The sequence below is a fragment of the Schistocerca cancellata genome, chromosome 3 (assembly GCF_023864275.1).
Source record: "Schistocerca cancellata isolate TAMUIC-IGC-003103 chromosome 3, iqSchCanc2.1, whole genome shotgun sequence".
NCBI lineage: Eukaryota > Metazoa > Arthropoda > Insecta > Orthoptera > Acrididae > Schistocerca > Schistocerca cancellata.
This window is the reverse complement of record NC_064628.1, coordinates 341,492,129-341,510,683: the sequence shown is the minus strand read 5'-3', so window position 1 is coordinate 341,510,683 and position 18,555 is coordinate 341,492,129. Positions and strand designations below refer to the sequence as shown.

General features: G+C 45.4%; 1 non-coding gene across 1 annotated transcript; it reads right to left on the bottom strand.

Moving 5' to 3' along the window:
• Window positions 1-7,769: 7,769 nt before the first annotated feature.
• Trnas-uga (transfer RNA serine (anticodon UGA)) lies at window positions 7,770-7,844 on the bottom strand. The gene has a single exon. It is a non-coding gene; the product is annotated as a tRNA-Ser (tRNA).
• Between the last annotated feature and the right edge of the window lie 10,711 nt (window positions 7,845-18,555).

Sequence of the window (18,555 nt, the reverse complement as noted above, 5' to 3'; positions counted from 1 at the left end):
ATGTATCTATGCAAGATTTTGTTTACTGATGAAACGTCGCTTATAAAACGTGGCCAAATCAATATTCGTAATACGCACTACCCATTGGTAGAAAGCCAGGCAGGCTGAAGAAAGTGGACAAAGACCTTGGTCTGTAGTTCGGACTCCTCAAAAATCACTTTATTGGTCCTTGATGGGTGGGACTGTACATAGCCACAACGTATCTACAGTTCCTAATAGATACCTGTATGCTGTTGTAGTTATTGGAAGACATCGCAATGGATGTAGGACACACCATGTAGTACACTCACAGCGGATGCCTCCCCATTCAGCACGGATAGTTACGGACGCCCTAAAGAACATCATTTGGATACCATTCGGTCGTTTAGGAAACACAAAATGAGGCGCACGCTCAGCAGACCTGTGGAATTTTCTTTTGGGTAAAATAAAAAGAAAACACTGGTGACTCCAAAGACATGAAAGTCCCTACAGAATGTGTCAATATTTTTAGCAGCCGGTAATAATAAGTATATGGACCGTGCCTGCGTTATGAGTATTCAGGAAAGGATCAAGGGATAGAAAAGTGGTCCATCAAGTTATTGGAGTGAGCCCTGAGGTTAGAGAAGCTCTCGTGAAGCGACGACGAAAAGTATATCTTGGGTTTCGTTCGATTTCAGTGAAAGACTCTTTAGCAGTGAGGCGGTACGTTCAACGGCAAGACCTCGGCCACTTGGCCAAACATTGTGATAAACAAGCAGTAATTTGTGGACACAGTGGAAGAGCCCATATCAGAAAAGACTGCAATAAAATCAAACAAGCGGCAGTGTGTATCATGCAAATGTAGAAGTAAAAAGTGCAGAGGGAACAGAGATGAATGTCACAAGTATCAAACGTTCCTAACGAGACAGATTTTAAGGACGGATTATGAGTAGGCGTCTCATAACACTAGAAAGCAATCAGGACTCTAATTGACACCATGAAATGTCGTCTATGTGAGAAAATAGATCACCATCGAGAGGGAGGAGGGACGCCGAAAGAGCGAGGAATTTCTGGCAAACAAGAGCAGTAAGTACCACAGAAAAGACACAGACCTAAGTAGAGCATCATGCACGTGCGAAAAACCAGGAAGGAAGTTTTTGGCGAAGATTCAAAATGATGTGGTATAATAGAGAAGCAAGATCAGAGGTGGTTGTATAGGCAATCAGGATTTGGTGACACAAACTGGGCAGTTGTACGTAGAATCAGACAAGCATACATCCTGAGGAATACACTGCGCTGCCTACAGAAGTAAAAGAAAATTCGCCAATGGCAGACGTGAATCTGCAACAAAAACAGTACGAGACTGAGAGCCAGTTCGTACAGGACACAAACGCCTACTACAAAGAAGTGAACAATAAAACAAAGACACTAACTGATCCGAGACAGATTTATGAAAGAATAGAGAACGTTATGCAACGCACTAGACTGGAAGAGCCGATGACGCTTACCGCAGTGTCAACACGTCTAGTGAGGTATACGCTTCCAGAAGGTGAGTATATTACTTTCCCTGTACCTGATTTCGTAGATAGAAGCCATCTCAGAGTGAACAATCTGCCAACAAAAGTAGAAAAACTGGAGAAGCTACTGAAGCAGGTTTCTACCAGAAGAAATATATCATCCTCCTTAGATACGTTGTACAAACACTTTGTGATGACGCATGGTCGTATAACATGGGATTACAGACGAGTGGGGCAAGACTGTCGAATATATACCCATCATCCCTAATGGAGATAAAAATAGGTCAGCTTAATGCCATGAGAAGTGTTAGCGTACTGCATGAGGCCAGAAGAGTGGGAGAAGAGTCGCAGTTAGATCTAGTGTGATTCCAAGAACCGTATATGAAGGCAAGAAAGAGGTACAGTTTTCCAATAACTGTCCAGTTAGTCACACATGACAGAGTCCTATGGCAGCAATAATAGTATTTAACAAGGCCACAACAGTGACAAAAATATCACAGTACTCTTCAGAACATGTAATTTGTGTGAAAATGGTAACCGGAAGAGAGAGTTGCATCCTGGTTTTCATGTATTTTCAGTTTAATGATGACATCGACGAGCACCTGCTAGGACTAAAGATTATTAGTTATCTAGGACGGATTGAGCTTCTTGCGTACTCCATTGATGCAAATGCAAAGTCAGGGTTGTAGCATAATCGCCTGACTGATGACCGTGGAAGACAAGTAGAAGAAGCCATTATGGAACCTGACCTACAGGTATTGACTGCGCCTCACAATGCGCCAAACTACAAAGGGAGCGTCGGAGCAACGTCAAATATTGACGTCACTTTAGCGAATATGGCAGCGGCACGCTGCGTGAATGGTTGGAAGGTTGAGAGAGGAGCGACATCAAGTGACCACAATATCATACACTGTACCATCACTGGAAGGGAAATCCAAGACACCACAGAAAGGGTGAGTATAAGGTTCAAATATCACCTCAAGAATGCTAACTGGGAAGAACTGAGAGTGTGTTTCAGTGTCCGGGAAGCCCATCGATGGGTGATACTGTAGATGTAGAACTGACAGTGGTTATACGTAGACCAATGGAGGCATCGATACCTGTCAGCAAAGGTCATTCTAAAAGAGTGCTTTGCATCTGGACCGAGGCTCTGCAAAAAAAAGATATGAAACAAGGAGAGCCAGGAAGCTATACGAGAGCAGCATGACCCAAGAAGAAAGCGACCGAAGGTTGCATGGATACAGGTATATTAAACAACGCTTTAAGGAAGAGTTATGGCAAACAAAAATGGAATGATGGAAGGAATTCCTGGAGGCTATCTTAAAACCCGATTCGTGGGGTGTAGCACATAAAACAGTCTGCGAGAAAATACAATCACCAACGGCCTTATCCACGTTCAGAAGGAATGATGAGACGTTAACAGAAAGCTGGGAACAGTCAGCTGCCCTGCTAATGGAAACCCTCCTTCCCGACGATGGAGAAGAGAAGACTACAGAAATACTAAACTTGTGTTCCCCTTCACACAAAGAGAAATTCGGCAAATATTTTTAAGATCGAAAAATAAAAAATCTCCAAGACCGGACGGGATCCCTGCCGAAATATACAAGCCCTATGTGAGCAATTAGTTACTTGTGAGAACTGTACAACGAGTGGCTCTTGCAAGGAAAGTTCCCTGAGCCGTGGAAGAACGCTCAAGTGTAATAATCAGTAAAGGGAAAGGTAAGGCTCCAATGATATCCAAATCCTACAGACCAATTTGTCTTCTGAACGTTCTCGGCTGAAAAACCGTTATGCAGAAGATTACAAGATCGCAGACTGCTACACGGGATGAGCCTTCATCAGTACGGGTTTAGAAGAGGCAAGTCAACGGAAGACGTAATTAATAAGAAGATTTTTCTAGCAACAGATACTCAACCTACATGCGCTCTAACGATGACGTTTGATATTGGTGGCGCTTTCGATGACCTCGAGTGGCCGTCTTTCTTTGGCCGCCTTAGAGATTTGGAGTCCAGGAGCGCTGTATAATGTGGGTCTCACGGGGAGCGTGCTAGGGATAAGTCCCTGTAGTCGCACTATCCTCTGTGCCCTCGGTGGCTCAGATGGATAGAGCCTCTGCCATGTAAGCAGGAGGTCCCGGGTTCGAGTCGCAGTCGTGGCACACATTACAACTGTCCCCGTTGATGTATATCAACGCCTGTCGGCAGTGTAGGGTCTTGATTTCATTATCATTTAATTCTTACTGTGTGGCCAGCGACCTGGACACGTGTCTTCGGAGATGGAGGTGGGGCGGAGACAGCCTTGTGGAGCAGCGACGAGGTGCATGTCATCAGCGGTGCTGGGAGCCGCATGAATATTGTCTCTTGGGTCACAGGTACCGTTTTAGGAAGAAGCATTAAGACTGCTCTTGACGTCGGCTGTGGCAACCAATGAAGGCTTGTGGCCTTTGGGGAGGCAGGCAGCGACTGTCGAGTTAAAACCGACGTGTGGCGGTCATGTGAGCCAGTGTGAGCTGCGAGTAGTCGTGTCTCAAGACTGTCGATATTTTGTTTATGTGTGGCAGCAGTTGGCCCCACCTCGGTCCTCGATAGGAACAGTGACTGGATCTGAAGCCGGAACTGTGGTTGTATTGGGATTAAAAATTCGGGCTGGTTCCTAGCAACTGAAGTTACGCTACCAGTACCGGTAAGCACCTTGTGCCTTCAATTAACTGGTTGTGATTGAAGCTGGAGCTTGGCCATCAGCTGTTTTTCTAAAAATTGGTACTTGACTTGCTAACTGAAATTTTTCGTCAACAATTTTGTGTGGGCACTTCAGTGCCATTTTGAGGATAATTGATCAAAGTGTGCTTTTAATTGAATCTGCAAATGTTATGTTTTTAAGTAACTGAAAATTTACGTGGTAATTTTGGGTAGAAACCGTCAGGGCAAATTTGATATTAGTCAAAAAAAAAAAAAAAAAAATGGTTCAAATGGCTCTGAGCACTATGGGACTCAACTGCTGAGGTCATTAGACCCCTAGAACTTAGAACTAGTTAAACCTAACTAACCTAAGGACATCACAAACATCCATGCCCGAGGCAGGATTCGAACCTGCGACCATAGCGGTCTTGCGGTTCCAGATTGCAGTGCCTTTAACCGCACGGCTATTTCGGCCGGCGATATTAGTCAAAGCTGGAGCCTGACCAGAGGTATATTTTGAATTGAATCTGCTATGTTTTTTGAATAATCGGAGATTTACATAAGAATTCTGGGTTGGCAGCCTCAGTGCTGGCTTCATGTTAATTGAAACTGGGGCTGACCAGCTGTTGTTTTGGACTGACTTGTATTTGTGCCTCGATAATTTCTTATTAATAGTGTTGGTAAGAAAATGTTCTATAAAATGATGAAAAATAAAAGGAAGGCTTCTGAAGTACCAGTAAAGATGGAAACAGAGGACGGTACCATTATTGAAGATCCAGGGAATATAAAAGACCTCTGGAAAGAACATTTTAAAAAGCTGTTAAACGCTGAGGAGCAGGTACATGAGGAAACAACAAATAATGGAGAAACTGAGAGAAGTTGGGAAGCAGAATTAGGACAAATTACACGGGAAGAAATGGAAAAAGCTGTGAAGAATATGAATGGGGGAAAGCCCCAGGACCTGATGAAGTATCAGTGGACATGAAAAGAGTAGCAGGTCCAGTGGGAATGCAGTGGCTGTATAGAGTGCTATCAAGTGTGTGGAGAAATAGTACAATACCTGACGATTGGAGAAGAGGAGCATTGTTCCCATCTTCAAAACGTACAGTAAAAGACTTTGTAAAAACTACAGAGGAATAACCCTTATGAGTCATACAGCCAAGATTATTGAAAGAATTTTACTAAATCGAATAACTGAAAAGACAGAAAAGGAGCTGAGAGAAGAACAGCAAGGGTTTAGGCAAGGAAGAAGCACGATCTACCTGATATTTTCTATCCGCCAACTGATGGAAAAAAGTTGGGAGTAAAACAAAAGGGTGATAATGGTTTTTATAGACATAGAAAAGGCATATGACTCAGTTGACAGGGAAAGACTCTGGGAAGAAATGAAGAAGATAGATATAGAAGATGTACAGAGGACACAATTGTAGAATTAGAACACCATTGGGGAACTCTGAATACTTCAAATAAGACAAGGACTTAAGCAAGGAAGTATTCTGTCTACTGCACTTTTTAATGTTGTGATGGAGGGAATGAATAGGGCAGTTAAAGATATAGTAAAAGAAAAAGACAAAAAGATGATTTTTGCAGATGATATGGTAATATGGGGTGATAAAGAGGTAGATGTACAGTTACAGCTTGATGCGTGGAAGGAAATAATGAAAAGGTATGGATTGAAAATAAATAAAGATAAGAGTGAAGTAATGGTATTTGGAAGACAGAAAGGGATCAACGGAAATATTACCTTGAATGAAGAACCCCTCAAAGTGGTAGAAAGTTTCACTTATTTAGCGAGTGAAATATCTAGGGATGGAAGAATAACTAACGAAATTAATAGGAATGTACAGAAGGTAGGCAATTTCTACCAAACAATAAAACACCTGATTTGGACTAATGAAGTTTCAGAAAGAGCAAAACTCCTTATGTATAAGAATTATTACATCCCTATTGTCACCTATGGGGGAGAAACATGGACAATGACAGAAAGGGACTGGAGCAGACTGCAAGCAGGCGAAATGAAATTTCTCAGAGCAGTTAAGGGAAAAACAAGAATGAACAGAGTAAGGAATGTAGAGATTAGAAAGGACCCTAAACAAGAAAGTAAGAGAGAAGAAATTGAAAGAAAGAGATTAAGATGGTATGGGCATGTTAAGAGGATGCATGGGCAGAGACTTCCCAAAATTATGGCAGAACTAAAGATGGATGGGAAAAGACCTAGAGGGCGCCCAAGAACACGGTGGAAAATGGGAGTGAGAATATCTGTAGAAAGGAGAGGTGTGACCTGGCAGCAAGTGGAGGAAGAAAAGTGGTGGGAGGACCGAGCCAAATGGAGAGGACTCGTCAACACCCAGACCCGGCAGTAGCTGGAGCGGGATTCGGATATAGATAGAACAGTGTTGGTACTGTTTGAGCAAGATGGTAGGTATATTATGCGCATTTATGGGTGGGACTGGGCCTCACCGTCTGGAAATGGAATGTTTTTCTTTCGATGACCTGTTGAAAAATAAAGATTTTTCGAAAATGTATGTACGCTTTTCACCCCACCGCCATTTCTCCCTAAAGACCAATTCCGCTACATTTATGTCCGACGTAAATCCAAAAACAAAATTGTAATGTAAAAGCATTTCACTAAGTTATCCAACCCAACCTGGTTCCATAACCATTAAAGTTCACGCTACAATTACCTAGAACTCTGAATACGGTTTACAGTACCAGCACTAACTGATGTTTACCGTGTGCTGTATCCGTGGGCAATAACGTAGGAATGTGTCCTCATTTGTTTACTGCAGTCTGTAGGTCGCTCGTAATTGCAAAGAGCCTGCAGTAGAAGTGTCCCACAGCACTGAAAATGAACAAGAGCCCATAGCTCTTAAACTATGCATTTTAGAGCCAATGTTTACTGGACACTTTTGTCTTGTTTTGGTCCACACTACCACCTCTCAAAACAGGGAACACGTGTACTTCTTTTAACAGCCAGTATACGAGCTGTTTTCCCGCAGCGTCACGACAGTGGAGGCGTATGACGGCCCCTGCCACCCACGTATGTGGCTGGCTTCGTGGATCTGCTGCCATGCGTCATCCATCCGGCCTGCAGACCCACGCAGACCATCATCGCAATTGGGGGCGTCCGCACGGGGCGGGTGTAGCATTGCGTAACGCGACCTGCCCCAGGGCTGCGAACGCGGGACGCCACAAGCCCTTCTCCACAACAATCTTTGAGTCTTGACGCTAAGACGTGACTACCTGATACCTAGTACGCCGAAACCAATACGTTACAGCTGACGCATCTCGTGATTTCCGTACTGGGTTGGTTCAAATGGCTCTGAGCACTATGGGACTTAACTTCTGAGGTCATCAATCCCCTAGAACTTAGAACTACTTAAACCTAACTAACCTAAGGACATCACACACATCCATGCCCGAAGCAGGATTCGTACCTGCGACCGTAGCGGTCGCGCGGTTCCAGACTGTAGCGCCTAGAACCGCTCGGCCTCCGTACTGGGGCAGGCTGCGAATCTTACCAGTCAGGTCAAATTCTCGAGTGCCGGGAACTCCTTCCTATTTTTTGCCCCTTCAGTTAGCTAAACATTAAAACTTCCTGGAAGATTAAAACTGTGTGCCGGACCGAGACTCGAACTCGGGACCTTTGCCTTTCACGGGCAAGTGCTCTACCAACTGAGCTACCCAAGCACGACTCACGCCCCGTCCTCACACCATTACTTCTTCCAGTACCTCGTCTACTACCTTCCAGACTTTACAGAAAATCTCCTGCGAACCTTTCAGAGCTGTTGTTGTTGTTGTGATCTTCAGTCCTGAGACTGGTTTTATGCAGCTCACCATGCTACTCTATCCTGTGCAAGCTGCTTCATCTCCCTGTAAGTACTGCAACCTACATCCTTCTGAATCTGCTTAGTGTATTCGTCTCTAGGTCTCCCTCTACGATTTCTACCTTCCACGCTCCCCTCCAATACTAAATTGGTGATCCCTTGATGCCTCAGAACATGTCCTACCAAACGATCCCTTCTTCTAGTCAAGTTGTGTCACAAACTCCTCTTCTCCCCAATTCTATTCAATACCTCCTCATTAGTTATGTGATCTACCCATCTAATCTTGAGCATTCTTCTGTAGCACCACATTTCGAAAGCTTCTATTCTCTTCTTGTCCAAACTATTTATCGTCTATGTTTCACTTCCATACATGGCTACACTCCATACAAATACTTTCAAAAATGACCCTGACACTTAAATCTATACTCGATGTTAACAAATTTCTCTTCTTCAGAAACGCTTTCCTTGCCATTGCCAGTCTACATTTAATATATCTTCTCTACTTCGACCATCATCAGTTATTTTGCTCCCCAAATAGCAAAATTCCTTTACTACTTTAAGTGTCTCATTTCCTAATCCAATTCCCTCAGCATCACCCGACTTAATTCGACTACATTCCATTATTCTCGTTTTGCTTTTGTTGGTGTTCATCTTATATCCTCCTTTCAAGACACTGTCCATTCCGTTCAACTGCTCTTCCAAGTCCTTTGCTGTCTCTGACAGAATTACAATGTCATCGGCAAAGCTCAAAGTTTTTATTTCTTCTCCATGGATTTTAATACCTACTCCGAATTTTTCTTTTGTTTCCTTTACTGCTTGCTCAATATACAGATTGAATAACATTGAGGAGAGGCTACAACCCTGTCTAACTCCCTTCCCAACCACTGTTTCCCTTTCGTGGCCCTCGACTCTTATAACTGCCATCTGGTTTCTGTACAAATTGTAAATAGCCTTTCGCTCCCTGTATTTTACCCCTGCCACCTTTAGAATTTGCAAGAGAGTATTTCAGTCAACATTGTCAAAACCTTTCTCTAAGTCTACAAATGCTAGATACATAGGTTTGCCTTTTCTTAATCTAGCTTCTAAGATAAGTCGTAGGGTCAGTATTGCCTCACGTGTTCCAATATTTCTACGGAATCCAAACTGATCTTCCCCGAGATCGGCTTCTACCAGTTTTTTTCATTAGTCTGTAAAGAATTCGCGTTAGTATTTTGCAGCCGTGACTTATTAAACTGATAGTTCGGTAATTTTCACTTCTGTCAACACCTGCTTTCTTTGGGATTGGAATTATTATATTCTTCTTGAAGTCTGATGGTATTTCGCTTGTCTCATACATCTTGCTCTCCAGATGGTAGAGTTTTGTCAGGACTGGCTCTCCCAAGGCTGTCAGTAGTTCTAATGGAATGTTGTCTAATCCCGGGGCCTTGTTTCGACTTAGGTCTTTCAGTGTTCTGTCAAACTCTTCACGCAGTATCATATCTCCCATGTCATCTTCATCTACATCCTCTTCCATTTCCATAATATTTCCCTGAAGTACATCGCCCTTTTATAGACACTCTAGCAGAACTTGCACTTCTTAAAGAAAGCGTATTGCGGAGACATGGCCTAGCCACAGCCTGAGGGATGTTTCCAGTATGAGATTTTCACTCTGCAGCGGAGTGTGCGCTGATATGAAACTTCCTGGCAGATTAAAACTGTGTGCCGGACCGAGACCCAAACTCTGGACCTTTGCCTTTCGCGGGCAAGTGCTCTACCAACTGAGCTACCCAAGCACGTCTCACGCCCCGTCCTCACAGCTTGACTTCTGCCTGTACCTCGTCTCCTACCTTCCAAACTTTACAGAAGCTCTCAGTTGGTAGCGCACTTGCCCGCGAAAGGCAAAAGTCCCAAGTCGGAGTCTCGGTCCGGCACACAGTTTTAATCTGCCACGAATTTTCGTATCAGCGCACACTCCGCTGCAGAGTGAAAATCTCATTCTAGCTAAACATTAGTTTGGTGCGTAAGTTCGTAGCGTTTTAGTTATGCCTGTTGGGATTCTGGTTGCTGCAGGTTGATTTGTCGATTGACATTTTTTATTTGTAGTTAGCTGTTGCTATGTGATTTTACATCATGTCATTTTGCCATTTGGAGGTAGTGAGTGGATCTGTGGACGCTAGAAAACGAAGCCCAGAGTGGAGAAATTGAAACGTATCTGACGTATTATCCTGTTTGAGTTCGGCAGTGGTGTGATAGCAGTGCAGGCAGCCAGAAACATTTGCGCCGTGTATGAGGATAATGCTACGGGACAGACACGGCAATAAAACGATTCTCTCGTTCTAAGAAGGATCGTTTTCACATTAGTGACTCTCCACGTTCGGGAAGATCTTCGGGGTTTGATGGAGATCATTTAAACGCATCAATCCACAATGATCCACATTAGCGTATTCAGAACTGGCAAATGTGGTGAACTATGATCGTCCCATCATCGTGCGACATTTACAAGCAATGGGGAAGATTCAAATGTCGGGTGTATGGGTGCCGCATGCTCTAAGCCAAAATCCCCAAAATCAGCTGGTGGCCACATATACATCACTACTTGCACGTCATCAATTGGCTCATGAACAACATCTACCATTCCTTTCCTGTATTGTTACTGGTGACGAGAAATGGTGTCTCTACGCTAACATGAAGAAAAGCAAGAAATGGTTAAGCCTAAACAGAGCGTAAGTAGGCTTTTTAGGTGTTTATGTTGGTAACGACGCGTAGGGAACTGTATGAAAATCACTGGCTGTGCTGGGTGCAGTCTGTGGCTGGTTGGACTCATTGTTGGAATATTTGCTTGTGTAGTGTTGGGCAGTTGGATGTGAACAGCGTGTAGCATTGGGCAGTTGGAGGTGAGCCGCTAGCAGTGGTAGATGTGGGGAGAGAGATGGCAGAATTTTGAGAGCAGACGATCTGGACGTGTGTCCATCAGAAAGAGTAAATAATATTGGATATCATGAACTGACATATATATGATGACTTTTGAACATTATTAAGGTAAATATATTGTTGTTCGTTCTCTATCAAAATCTTTCGTTTGCTATGTCAGTAGTTAGTACCTTCAGTAATTAGAATCTTTTATTTAGCTGGCAGTATTGGCGCTCCCTGTATTGCAGTAGTTCGAGTAACGAAGATTTTTGTGAGGTGATTCATGAAAGGTATAGGTTATTATTAGTCAAGGCCATTCTTTTGTAGGGATTATTGAAAGTCAGATTGCGTTGCGCTAAAAATATTGTGTGTCAGTTTAGTGTTGATCAGAATTAGTAAAGAGCGAAATGTCTGAGTACGTTCAGTTCTGCTCAGCTGTTTGAAAATCAAATAACGTAAGAGGTTTATCAGCACAGTAATTCAATAATTTTGAAAGGGGCCGTTTCAAAAGCAGCAACTTCCCGTAGAAAGACCTGCGCACTTCCACAAAAGGTAATGTTATGCACCTGGTGGAACAGATACGGTGTGGTGCACTACGATTTGCTTCCCCGAGGTGTAATCATCACTGCTGACATTTATTGTCAGCAACTGAGACGTCTTGCACACGCGATCCAAGAACAACGACCAGGAAGTGATGCTCCCATACGATAACACCCGCCCGCATCCTGCTAGACTGACAGAAAACACTGTGCAGGAGTTGGGTTGGGAAGTCATTTCGCACCCACCTCATATTTTCACTTTGTCCGCCCTCTACCGAACAAGCTTCAAGGAACTTCCTTTCCGGATGAAAATGCGCTCCGAACATGCCTCAACGAGTTCTTAGTCGCAAAACTACGTGATTTCTACAGTCACGAAATCGAAAAGTCACACCAGCGTTGGCAGACTGTTGTAAAGAGTGAACGAGAATATATTATTGATGACTGAAGTCTGCATCATCCGTTCAAATGGCTCTGAGCATTATGGGACTTAACATCTGAGGTCATCAGTCCCCTAGAACTTAGAACTACTTAAACCTAACTAACCTAAGGACATCACATACATCAATGCCCGAGGCAGGATTCGAACCTGCGACTGTAGCAGTCGCGCGGTTCCGGACTGAAGCGCCTAGAACCGCTCTGCCACCGCGGCCGGCTTGGTGTGTAGTCTTGTATAAAAGTAAAACATGGACGATAAACTATTTGGACAAGAGGAGAAAGAATTAGGAGGGTAGATCACGTAATTAATGAGAAGGTACTGAGTAGAACTGGGGATAAAAGAAATTTGTGGCACCACCTGACTAGAAGAAGGAACTGGTTGATAGGATACATTCTGAGACATCAAGGGATCACCAGTTTAGTATTGGAGGGAAGCCTGTGGGGCAAGAATGGTAGAAGGAGACCAAAAGAATGAATATAGTAAGTAGATTCAGAAGGATGTGGGTTGCAGAAGTTATTTGGTGATGAAGAGGCTTGCACAGGATAGGGTAGGATGGAAAATTGCGGGCTGAAGATCATAACAACAACAACAACAACAACAACTGTAACAGATACTTCAGGATTTTTTTCGTAACTCTCCTAACTCAGGACGCATAATCCACAAACCCGACAGTCCCCGCCCTGGTGACCTGGAGCGTGCTTTACGGTGTAATGAATACTGCAGCGGACCACAGCGAGCGGCCTTGAGCCAGGGCAGCTTGCGGGATGTGCAAAAAGCAGCCGTGACAGCTGGCAGTGGCAGGGATGCCTGCTGCATCTACGTGGTATACAGGTCGAAACATTCGCAATGCAGTCGGTTGTATTTCACAGAGTGGATCGCATCAATAAAATTAAGCTGTGACTTTAGTCTTGCATTGTGTGTACCGCAGTTCAGTTCTGTGGCAGTAGTCAGGTTTGTATCAAGCGTCACAAGAGCCGCAACGTTGCAGCGAGTCGTCCCTTCCACAGGCTGAAATGCAGCTCCCGTTCGACATCAAGACAACCAAACGCGACCAGCAGAAATGGAACAGAAGTCACAGTTTCTAGAGCCATCTCAGTTGCCTTAGCACTTGAAAGTGATAGGCTATACGTCGTGGAAGATTTAGTAATTCGATTTCCTTCGCAAAGAAAAGAAATTATAAAATACACTGGCGAAAAACAAATCGCAACAATGAGAAATAATAAACGGAGAGTAATGAAATTCCGGGAATACATCTGTCAAGGTAAGCGCGAGACAAGCCATAGCAAATATGAAACGCTGGTACATTAATAACCGGTCTTAGTTTTAGTTATGTCACGTTCCGTAGATCATTTTCACGATTATTTTATCGATATGATGTGGAACAAGTCAGATTACAAGATACACTCCTGGAAATTGAAATAAGAACACCGTGAATTCATTGTCCCAGGAAGGGGAAACTTTATTGACACATTCCTGGGGTGAGATACATCACATGATCACACTGACAGAACCATAGGCACATAGACACAGGCAACAGAGCATGCACAATGTCGGCACTAGTACAGTGTGTATCCACCTTTCGCAGCAATGCAGGCTGCTATTCTCCCATGGAGACGATCGTAGAGATGCTGGATGTAGTCCTGTGGAACGGCTTGCCATGCCATTTCCACCTGGCGCCTCAGTTGGACCAGCGTTCGTGCTGGACGTGCAGACCGCGTGAGACGACGCTTCATCCAGTCCCAAACATGCTCAATGGGGGACAGATCCGGAGATCTTGCTGGCCAGGGTAGTTGACTTACACCTTCTAGAGCACGTTGGGTGGCACGGGATACATGCGGACGTGCATTGTCCTGTTGGAACAGCAAGTTCCCTTGCCGGTCTAGGAATGGTAGAACGATGGGTTCGATGACGGTTTGGATGTACCGTGCACTATTCAGTGTCCCCTCCACGATCACCAGTGGTGTACGGCCAGTGTAGGAGATCGCTCCCCACACCATGATGCCGGGTGTTGGCCCTGTGTGCCTCGGTCGTATGCAGTCCTGATTGTGGCGCTCACCTGCACGGCGCCAAACACGCATACGACCATCATTGGCACCAAGGCAGAAGCGACTCTCATCGCTGAAGACGACACGTCTCCATTCATCCCTCCATTCACGCCTGTCGCGACACCACTGGAGGCGGGCTGCACGATGTTGGGGCGTGAGCGGAAGACGGCCTAACGGTGTGCGGGACCGTAGCCCAGCTTCATGGAGACGGTTGCGAATGGTCCTCGCCGATACCCCAGGAGCAACAGTGTCCCTAATTTGCTGGGAAGTGGCGGTGCGGTCCCCTACGGCACTGCGTAGGATCCTACGGTCTTGGCGTGCATCCGTGCGTCGCTGCGGTCCGGTCCCAGGTCGACGGGCACGTGCACCTTCCGCCGACCACTGGCGACAACATCGATGTACTGTGGAGACCTCACGCCCCACGTGTTGAGCAATTCGGCGGTACGTCCACCCGGCCTCCCGCATGCCCACTATACGCCCTCGCTCAAAGTCCGTCAACTGCACATACGGTTCACGTCCACGCTGTCGCGGCATGCTACCAGTGTTAAAGACTGCGATGGAGCTCCGTATGCCACGGCAAACTGGCTGACACTGACGGCGGCGGTGCACAAATGCTGCGCAGCTAGCGCCATTCGACGGTCAACACCGCGGTTCCTGGTGTGTCCGCTGCGCCGTGCGTGTGATCATTGCTTGTACAGCCCTCTCGCAGTGTCCGGAGCAAGTATGGTGGGTCTGACACACCGGTGTCAATGTGTTCTTTTTTCCATTTCCAGGAGTGTATATATACACACATGAACAGTGCTAATATTAATATTACTGAAATTTTCAGTTCTACACATGCAACTACATTAGGAGGTACAATTTTTTTTACAGTTTCTGAAAGAGAAACTCGTCCATTGCGTAGAAGAAGGTGTCCAAAAGAAATGATTTTAAGCTAGATTTAAAACTTGATCTGCTACCTGCCAGACATTTTATGTTGTTGGGCAAATGATCACAGATTTTTGTTGCTGAGTAATGTACTGACAGCTTCAATAACGGATAGAAAAGGTCATTTTTCCCTCTAGTGTTGTACGTATGAACATCACTGTTCTTCGCGAATTGAGATGGATTATTTGTAACGAATTTCATTAGCGAATATACGTACTCTGATGGTGCAATTAAAATACCTAACTCCTTGAAAAGGTGCCTACATGACGTCCTTGGGTGAACACCTCTAATCATTCTCACTGCTCTCTTTTGTGCAATCAATACTTTATGTCTAAGTGGTGAGTTACCCCAGAAACCTATTCCATAAGACGTTATTGAGTGGAAATATGCAAAGTACGTTAGGAGGCTGATCTGTTTATTATCAATACTAACCATAAGAATATGGAATGCAAGCATGTAAATGTGCATGCAATTTGTACAGATGCTGGATGTCAATTTTTGGGATGGCGTTCCCTGAGCGTTGAACTTGGTCGATCAACACAGGGACGGTTAGTGCTGTTTGTGGATGACGCTGGAGTTGTCGTCCGATCATGTCCCATATGTGCTCGACTGGAGACAGATCTGGTGTTCGAGCAGACCAAGCCAACATGTCGACAGTCTTTACAGCACGTTGGTTTACAACAGCGGTATGCAGGCGAGCGTTATCCTGTTGGAAAACGCCCCCTGGTACGCTGATCATGAATGGCAGCACAAGAGGTCGAATCACCAGACATTATAGATTTGGAGTCAGGGGGCGTGGGAAAACCACGAGAGTGCTCCTGCTGCCATACGAAATCGTACCCTAGACCATAGCTCCAGGAGTAGGTCCAGGACGCAGACACGTTGGTTGCAGGTCCTCAACTGGCCTCCTAACAAACACACGGCCATCACTGGCAGAACCAGTTTTCGTCACTAAACTTAACAGATCTCCGCCCTGCTCTCCAACGAGATCTCGCTTGACATCGCTGAAGTCAGAAATGACGGCGGTTTTGGACCGGAGGAATGCACGATACAGGGCGCCTGGCTCGGAGCTCTCCTTAAAGTAAATCATATGTAACAGTTCGTTGTGTCACTGTGGTGCCAAGTGCTGCTCAAATTGCTGCTGCAGTATGATGCGTCAGAGCCGTACGCCGAACACTACGGTCTTCCCTCTCGGTAGTGTCACATAGCCGTCCAGAGGCAGGTCTTCTTCCTCCGACCGTACATTCACTGGACCCCGCTGCCAGCAATCATGTACAATGTCTACATTCCTGCCATGTCTTTCTGCAGAATGGCAGAAGTAATGTACACCTTCTCGTGCCCTATTACACGACCTCGTTCAAACTCAATGAAGTACTCATAATGGCGTCTTTGTCGACTTAACGGCATTCTTCACCAACATCGTCTCACCAGGCCCAATCTCAGGGTTAACTAACGCTCACGACCGTTACAAAGTGTATTTAAATTAACACTGATTTGCGTCCTGATAGCGGTACTACTGGCGCCACTCTTATAGGACTGGCGAGAAATTTGAGTAGACATCATCTTTCAGACGTAGAAAAACGCGAACGAACTTTCGTTTTGCCGGTCGCGGTGGTCTAGCGGTTCTGGCGCTGCAGTCCGGAACCGCGGGACTGCTACGGTCGCAGGTTCGAATCCTGCCTCGGGCATGGGTGTGTGTGATGTCCTTAGGTTAGTTAGGTTTAAGTAGTTCTAAGTTCTAGGGGACTTATGACTTAAGATGTCGAGTCCCATAGTGCTCAGAGCCATTTGAACCAATTTTTGAACTTTCGTTTACGTCGTACGATTCTTCCTTGGTGTTGAGATTTTTTTTTTTTTTTTGTCAGTGCCGCGTGGAACGGAGCGATGGACTTCCCGCCTACATAGATTCGTTTAGAGTAGAGTTGACGCGAGCGCCGCCGCGGCAGGGCAGGGGATAGACACGGACTGCGAGAGGTAGCTGGACCAATACTGGAACCAGCAACATCTTCTGAGATCAGTGTCGTCGCAGTCACCTTGTTGGGAGCGGCAGACTGGTCTGCGGAGGGTCGCTTGGTGCTGATTCCGCGTGGCGGCCAGGGCGTGTCAGTACTGGCGGGCTGGGCCTCAAGTAGTTGGAAATGGACAGTTGCTGGAGTGACACGAAGAAGACAGTTCTGGGCGGACCCAAGTCCAAGGGCCTCAAGAAGCTGGTGTGCAGGGCTACATCTACATCTACATCTACATCTACATCTACATTTATACTCCGCAAGCCACCCAACGGTGTGTGCCGGAGGGCACTTTACGTGCCACTGTCATTACCTCCCTTTCCTGTTCCAGTCGCGTATGGTTCGCGGGAAGAACAACTGTCTGAAAGCCTCTGTGCGCGCTCTAATCTCTCTAATTTTACATTCGTGATCTCCTCGGGAGGTATAAGTAGGGGGAAGCAATATATTCGATACCTCATCCAGAAACGCACCCTCTCGATACCTGGCGAGCAAGCTACACCGCGATGCAGAGCGCCTCTCTTGCAGAGTCTGTCACTTGAGTTTGTTAAACATCTCCGTAACGCTATCACGATTACCAAATAACCCTGTGACGAAACGCGCCGCTCTTCTTTGGATCTTCTCTATCTCCTCCGTCAACCCGATCTGGTACGGATCCCACACTGATGAGCAATACTCAAGTATAGGTCGAACGAGTGTTTTGTAAGCCACCTCCTTTGTTGATGGACTACATTTTCTAAGGACTCTCCCAATGAATCTCAACCTGGTACCCGCCTTACCAACAATAAATTTTATATGATCATTCCACTTCAAATCGTTCCGCACGCATACTCCCAGATATTTTACAGAAGTAACTGCTACCAGTGTTTGTTCCGCTATCATATAATCATACAATAAAGGATCCTTCTTTCTATGTAATCGCAATACATTACATTTTTCTATGTTAAGGGTCAGTTGCCACTCCCTGCACCAAGTGCCTATCCGCTGCAGATCTTCCTGCATTTCGCTACAATTTTCTAATGCTGCAACTTCTCTGTATACTACAGCATCATCCGCGAAAAGCCGCATGGAACTTCCGACACTATCTACTAGGTCATTTATATATATTGTGAAAAGCAATGGTCCCATAACACTCCCCTGTGGCACGCCAGAGGTTACTTTAATGTCTGTAGACGTCTCTGCGTTGATAACAACATGCTGTGTTTTGTTTGCTAAAAACTCTTCAATCCAGCCACACAGCTGGTCTGATATTCCGTAGGCTCTTACTTTGTTTATCAGGCGACAGTGCGGAACTGTATCGAACGCCTTCCGGAAGTCAAGAAAAATAGCATCTACCTGGGAGCCTGTATCTAATATTTTCTGGGTCTCATGAACAAATAAAGCGAGTTGGGTCTCACACGATCGCTGTTTCCGGAATCCATGTTGATTCCTACATAGTAGATTCTGAGTTTCCAAAAACGACATGATACTCGAGCAAAACACATGTTGCTGAATGAGACGACAGTAAGGACGGGCGGACTCGTCCTGTGGATAACAACCTGGTGGACGCACAGCAATTCCAGTGGAGGGAAAGAACGGCTTCTGCATGTCGTAAGGAGTACAATCTGAGTGCTTCGCCGCAGCTGATGGTGGCATCCTGGTGGCATTGAGATTGAGGCGGTGCAGCGTGCTATGTGCTAACCGTGCACTGAACACAGACGTTTGTAAACAACTTCCTGCACGAAGTTTGTGGGTGC